Here is a 7,494-nt window from a genome sequence, read left to right as displayed (position 1 = left end):
CTCTGTTTATTTTCAGAGAATAGTGCGAAACCTCATTTTTGATTATTTGTGTTTGAAATGCCCGTGATGTAACAGAAAGATACTTTTGGAAAGCTTGGTATTTGTAACAGTTCTTTTCTCAGCCTACCAGGAATCCCTAAATGGAAGGATATTCACAAAGACATATATAGTAAGTGAATCTCAAGGAGTTTTGCTTCCTTGATTAAAGGATTAGCTGAGTAGTATCTAATACAGGTATTTATATCCACAACTTCTTTAAGTTCATTTATCCGAGGAAAGGACAGCCCAAGACAAGACTACAGAGGTACCTGACGCCTAGACCATCACGACAAGACAAGACAAGACAAAGAAATACTGGACGAAGACCATACAACACTGATCGCAGGTAGGCGATTTACAAGAGAGACACAGACTCTAACTACAGAGGGAGGGGTTAGGCAAAGAAGACTAATGTTTCAGATCTAGGGGTAGTTAAGAACTGATTTTAGGAAGAGACTTGTTGTAGTAAAATCTGGGTACTTGTTGATCCGCAGGTCGACAGCAAGAACCAGGCTACAACCCTACGCCCACGTCCAGTACCGGCCCTCTTCCCTAATTTCTAGTTTAGTCTTGCTGTGAATAGTATTTCAGTAAGTTTTAACTTAGTAGTCAGGGAAGTTGGTCCCTTGCGTCTCTGCAAAATCTTCTATGTCATTCACAAGGCTTCAGCTTCAAGACAAGGTAAGGGACGACGTAGACGGTCTTGACAGAAGGCAAAGCCCACGAGAATTATTTTGCCCAGATGCAATGGATCAAGTTACGTTACAGGGTTTAGCAACCATCCTGGAAGATATAAGACAGGAAAATGTAGCCTTACGTAGGGACATGTCCACCCTCCAGGAGGCACTCCAGACTTCAGCAACCTTTCAGAACGCCTCTTCTGATTCCGGATCCCAGACTCGGATTCAAGTTGTGACGCCTGTTCCTACTCCTTTAACGCAGCCAGAAAGGTTTTATGGGGACAGTAACAAGTTCTCAGTATTTTTACAACAGTGTCATTTACATTTCATAGCTAAAACTTCAGCATTTCCTGATGATTCGTCCAAGGTAGCTTTTATGTTATCTTATTTAGGAGGTGACGCAGCTCTTTGGTCAGTCCCTCTGGTTGAAAATGATGACCGGATACTGTATAATTTTAAGGATTTTGAACGAGCATTAAAGAAGATGTTCGCTAAACATGTTTTTGTTCAATCCGCAGATAACGAGCTTCTTAGTTTGAGACAAGGGTCCTCCGATCTGCTACATTATATCTCTTTGTTTAATCGGTTGGTTTTAGAAGCTGATTGGCCTTATGACAAAAGAGTTTCAATTTTTTACAGGGGGTTGAAAGACGAGCTGAAGGACATGATTACTCAAATCTTAGAACCTCCAGATGACATCAGTGAGTTCATAGATCTAGTAGTTAAATTAAACCACCGTTTGTCAGAAAGAAGAGGAGAAAGGGGAAGCCCGAACACAAATTAGTTTTCTTGAAAGAAAAGACGTCTAGAGAGGTCAGTCTCAGAGTCGATCCAGCTGAACCAATGCAAATAGGTACCGTACGAGGTCCAATTTCTAAAGAAGAAAAAGAAAAGAGACGAAAGCTGAATCAATGCCTTTACTGTGGGAAGACGGGACATTTCGTCAAGGAATGCTCGGTTAGGCCAAATAAGATTAAGTCTAAGACCTCAGACATAGCCATCACCCAAGAAGCTTCGGGAAACGAGAGTGCTCGGTAAGTTTGGAGGCCAGTTTATCGAGTAAAGATCCCAGTCTGGCCTCAACTCTTCCACCTTTAGGGTGTAAACATTTCAGTATTTTTGTAGAATTAAGAAGTATTACTTCAACCTCTAATCTTAGAAAGGTAGAAGCAATAATTGATTCGGGAGCTACTGGCAATTTCATTGATTCACACTTTTTTCTGAAACTAGGATTTACTTCTATACTTAAGGAACATCCAGAAATCGTTAGAGCAGTGGATGGCAAGGAACTGTCATCTGGCCCAATTTGTAAACGAACAGAACTATTAGAAATGGATTGTTCAAAAATTCATAGGGAGAAGATTCAATTTGACATCATAGATGCTCCCCAATTTAAATTAATCCTAGGAATTCCTTGGTTGTTCCCTTAAAAAGACTTCCTTCTGCTATGGAACTTGCCCATTTAATAATGATACATATCATTCGTTTACATGGCATCCCATCTGTAGTTATTTCGGATAGAGGATCTCAATTTATATCCTGAGTTTGGCGCAATTTGAGTTCTTTGCTTCACATGGAGGTCAAACTGTCTTCTAGTTACCACCCTCAGACAGATGGTTTAACAGAACGGACCAACCAGACCATTGAACAATTCCTACGTTGCATGCTGACTGAAGTTTCAGAAGAGTGGTCAGATCTGTTAAGTCCCTTAGAATTCGCCTATAACAATTTAGAACATTCCTCAATCAAGATGTCTCCATTCTTTTGCAACTACGGATTTCACCCCAAAAGTATTCCTAAGCTAACAGACAAGGTAGAGTCAGTACCGGCAGTTTCTGAATATGTTTCTAAACTGTTTGCAATCCAAGAAGAAGCTAGATATAATTTAGCTAAGGCAAAAGAAACTCAAAAGGGGGCAACCGATAAACATAGAACCAAACAACCTGAGTACAAGATTGGAGACAAGGTATGGTTAAGTACCAAGAATTTAAAATTAAAGGGAAATAAAAAATGTAACCCTAGATTTATTGGTCCTTTTCCAATACAGAAGGTAGTCAATCCTGTTTGTGTAAAATTAGATCTTCCCCGAAAATACTTGATACACCCAGTATTCCATGTTTCTTTGGTCAAACCTTTTCTTTCTAAGACCCGCCTGATCCAGTCTCCTCCCTCAGTTGAAATTGAGGGTCATCCAGAATTCGAGGTTAAATCAATCCTAGATTCTAGAAGAGTCAGAGGAAAACTTTTCTACCTTATAGATTGGAAGGGATTTGGCCCAGAGGAAAGATCATGGGAACCTTTGGAGCACTTGAAAAATGCTTCGAAGTTACTTAGAGCTTTTCATATTCGGCACCCTGACAAACCAAAACCTATTGCTACAGTCCTTGGGGGGATCTTGAGGAGGGAGTACTGTCATGAGGTAGAAACCCCTTCAGGAAAACCCACCCCTTTCCCGTGGACCCAGCACGCAGCAGATTGTCAGTGTGATTGTGTACTGTGAAATCGTGACTTTCCATTTGCATTGAGACTAAGAATTGTTTCCTTCATTCATGATTTTTCCTTTTGTTTCAGTTGTTTTGTTTATTGCTCGCTTTTTCTCACATCTTGGTATTAATGAATAGATCCTAGTTCAAGATAGTGAAGTGAGCCTTTGCCTACACACAGCCCGGAGTGCAGGACTCCAGCCTCTTTGCAGGTAAGGGCCTTGTGTACTAAATCCCAGCGCTGCACGCACGCATGCTGTCTGTGCGCAAAAGGGTGCGGCTGGGTGCGGTTCCCTATTTAAACCGCACCCAACCTTCCAGAAGACGCTTTGCCTTCTGCCCAGCTCCGAGGAAGGATCGCGCTTGGAGCCCCTCCAGGCCTCTTCAAGGTGAACGGAAAGAAAAGCGGCAGGAAACGGTTTCAGAGGCTTTTCATTCATGACGAAGAAGCTAAGTACAATCTTTGAATTCTTTCATCAAGGCGCCCTTCGCAAGAAAGGTCAAGAGAGCATTTCAGGACAAAAGACTTTCTCTGAAAACAAGACGAAAGGCTTTTTGGAACTTTAATTCAGTTTGGGACTTATGATTTTAGGCAATAGTATTATAAGAAAACTGAGTGCTTCAAAGCTTTCTTGGAGTTCGTTAAAACTTACATGTTCAGTACTTTTTACTCTGTTTATTTTCAGAGAATAGTGCGAAACCTCATTTTTGATTATTTGTGTTTGAAATGCCTGTGATGTAACAGAAAGATACCTTTTGGAAAGCTTGGTATTTGTAACAGTTCTTTTCTTAGCCTACCAGGAATCCCTAATTGGAAGGATATTCACAAAGACATATATAGTAAGTGAATCTCAAGGAGTTTTGCTTCCTTGATTAAAGGATTAGCTGAGTAGTATCTAATACAGGTATTTATATCCACAACTTCTTTAAGGTCATTTATCCGAGGAAAGGACAGCCCAAGACAAGACTACAGAGGTACCTGACGCCTAGACCATCACGACAAGACAAGACAAAGAAATACTGGACGAAGACCATACAACACTGATCGCAGGTAGGCGATTTACAAGAGATACACAGACTCTAACTACAGAGGGAGGGGTTAGGCAAAGAAGACTAATGTTTCAGATCTAGGGGTAGTTAAGAACTGATTTTAGGAAGAGGCTTGTTGTAGTAAAATCTGGGTACTTGTTGTTCCGCAGGTCGACATCAAGAACCAGGCTACAAGCCTACGCCCACGTCCAGTACCGGCCCTCTTCCCTAATTTCTAGTTTAGTCTTGCTGTGAATAGTATTTCAGTAAGTTTTAACTTAGTAGTCAGGGAAGTTGGTCCCTTGCGTCTCTGCAAAATCTTCTACGTCATTCACAAGGCTTCAGCTTCAAGACAAGGTAAGGGACGACGTAGACGGTCTTGACAATAAGTTGATACACTTTAAATTTTTATGGAGGGCATACATGACCCATGCCAAACTTCATGCGATTGACCCTTCCCGGCCTCACAACTGTAGGAAATGCAAAAGCCCTTAAGCCGACTTCCTCCATCTGACATGGACCTGCCCCAAGATTGTGGAGCTTTAGGTAGCCGTCTTTGAAACACTATTGCGAATGACACAGCTGGAAATAGCCCCCTCCCCGAAGGTTGCGCTTTTAGGACACGTCTATAACATGCCCAAGAAATTACTGAAATGTATTGCTCTCGCGCTGCTTTTGGCTAAACGCGAAATAGCGCTTCAATGTGGCAGTAAATTAACTCCTACAAAGAGTGCATGGCTAGCCAGTCTTACTTATTCCAACCCGAATTGCGAATTATATGCTACATTACTTCCACCCAAGTCCCGACCAAAAGATATCTTGTGCCTGCTCAAGACATATTTACAGAATTTGGACCTTGTCGCCCCAATCCAAACTCCAGATGGCATAGTTTCGACAGGCGTGGGTTAAACAGACTGCATTGGTGTATTATGTTCACAGCATCATGTAAATTAGAATCGTGGGAGAATGCTTGCTACAGGATGATGTGTCAAGAGAAAAAAACTAACATGTGATGGCCATACATTGTAACTTTGTGTTTTTCCATTTTATTTCTGTGTGCAACTGTCTATGATGGCACCATGTGAGTGGAACTGTTAATATATTTCAGCAGGACCAACTGTTAAGATAACATTAACTCTATATGTCGAAATAATGATAAATAAAGTTTGAATAAAAAAAAAAAACAGGTCTTCTGTTGCAGTCTACCTTTGCCCTTCTAGTGAGATTGCAGAAATTAAAAAAAGCCCGCGTTATCGCTCTGATGAAACAGGAAACAACGATATGGTTAAAGCGAATAGCATTGGAAGAAGCCCCTGACACCAGACTCCCTCAAAGTATGCAAACCCCTCTCTAACAGTAACGGAGGCTACCCAAATTAGCATATTTCATTTGCAATATCCCTAGAACCACAGGGATTCAGTAAAATGTTTCAGCCCAAAAATTGACTTGTCCACTAGGACCCTCAGCAGAACCGAAGAAATACTTTAAAAAAAGTAGCTTCATGTACTAGCAACACACAGAAACCAGAAATAAAACAAATACATCTAGCTTTACTTTCACTCAATCTAAGAACCTAATAAAAGTCACATAATACGTTTTTAATTACGTTTTTAGTACTTATAAACAGAAATACATACAACCAGTACGAACACCAGTGCCACCTTTAAAAAAAATGTAGTACATTTACCCTCAAGTCGTAATGACATAGGGAATAATTGATATCTCACATATAACGTTTCTCAGATCCCCATGTACATCTTTATCTATGGCTCCTCCGGGGCGGAGAGCAGGAATGCATTAGAGGTCAGTCAGAAAGAAATTCCCTTTGGGTAAGGTAACAATAGTACAAAAATACTTACAAACAACCATTTAAGTCACCCACATATCACACGGAAGCAATGTAGACAGATGAAACTAATATATGTGAAAACACTCTAAAAATATTTTCTAAAAACAATTTATTCAGGATGCATTACATTAAATAAAAACAGAATCAGAAAATGGGAAACACACAAAAGACGATGCATTAAACAATAAAAACCACATTCAAGTAAAAAGGAGTATACGGGGAAAAGGATAGAACTCAATCAAAAAGACAACAATTTTGAATTCCTCCTTAGTTTGTATTCCCAGATTCACTCCTTAGGCGTCGACGCGTTTCGGCGGTGTATTCATTTAAATCCGCCTTCATCAGGACAGTAATAACGTTTCCCAAATAAATTCTGAAATTAAATAAAACCAATCTTGAGCTTACTCGCTAAAGATGAAATATCCACTTAATATACAGAAACCTCGAAACACTTTTTAAAAAACGTAATGCTTCCAACTAATTATGCTACCACAAATATATATACATTGCTTCCAAACCAAAACACATAGTGCATCATTCATGCTCATATAAGTATACAGAATTCATAATCTGACAGTAATAATTCAACACTTTTGATGATAGTCACAGCATTAAAGGCATTAGAATATATCTTTTCAAGCCTTAGAAAGAATCCAGGAACATTTGATTTTCCATGAGTATTGGTACGCTACAATTACCAAAGCTTAATATACTAGAGGTGGCACGAAAAGAGAGCAATGATACAGCACCTACCTCAGACACAAGACAAGTCTGACAGATATTGTTAGGGGTATTCAGCCTCCTTCATATCACCACAACTTATTCGTCCAGCGAATTCGTTATTCTTTTATACATAAAAACCTATTTAGAAAAAAACCTATTTAGGAAAAATGAAGTGGTGGTTGGCCCTCTATATTCCATAACTCACGATTTACAAGGAATTTGACTTATGTGTCTCCATTTGTATCTAACTATTCAGCACTCTCCGCTATTTTCCTATGCTAATACATTAGGAAGTTGGACTTTTTTTTAATTTTTCAAATACTTACTGGTTAAAAATTGATGGTATGAGGCGTAAATACGTCTTTTTGACTCATGGAGATCTCCAGCTGACTGACTGGTAGCTGAGGAAATACACAGTAATAGGCTATTATTTAACTGACTGCCACGCTGTAAGTACTAGTTACTATGCCGAATTCTAGAGGCATACTTACAAATAATTAAAAAACTAGTGCCTAAGCACGCAGTAGTCAGGTATTCAATTCCAACTTCGGTCTTTTTAATCAGGCTTTTGCATGGGTTCTGGAGGTATGATCCAAAGATACCCGCTGTACAAGGGAAGCCTCCTTGTCAACCCTACATATTATGACAAGAAAGGGGGCAAATACAATCGTTAAACGCGTGTTCGTAGAAC

This window comes from Lissotriton helveticus, chromosome 9, assembly GCF_964261635.1.
Source record: "Lissotriton helveticus chromosome 9, aLisHel1.1, whole genome shotgun sequence".
NCBI lineage: Eukaryota > Metazoa > Chordata > Amphibia > Caudata > Salamandridae > Lissotriton > Lissotriton helveticus.
The sequence above is the reverse complement of the archived record's forward strand: the minus strand, read 5'-3'. Positions refer to the sequence as shown.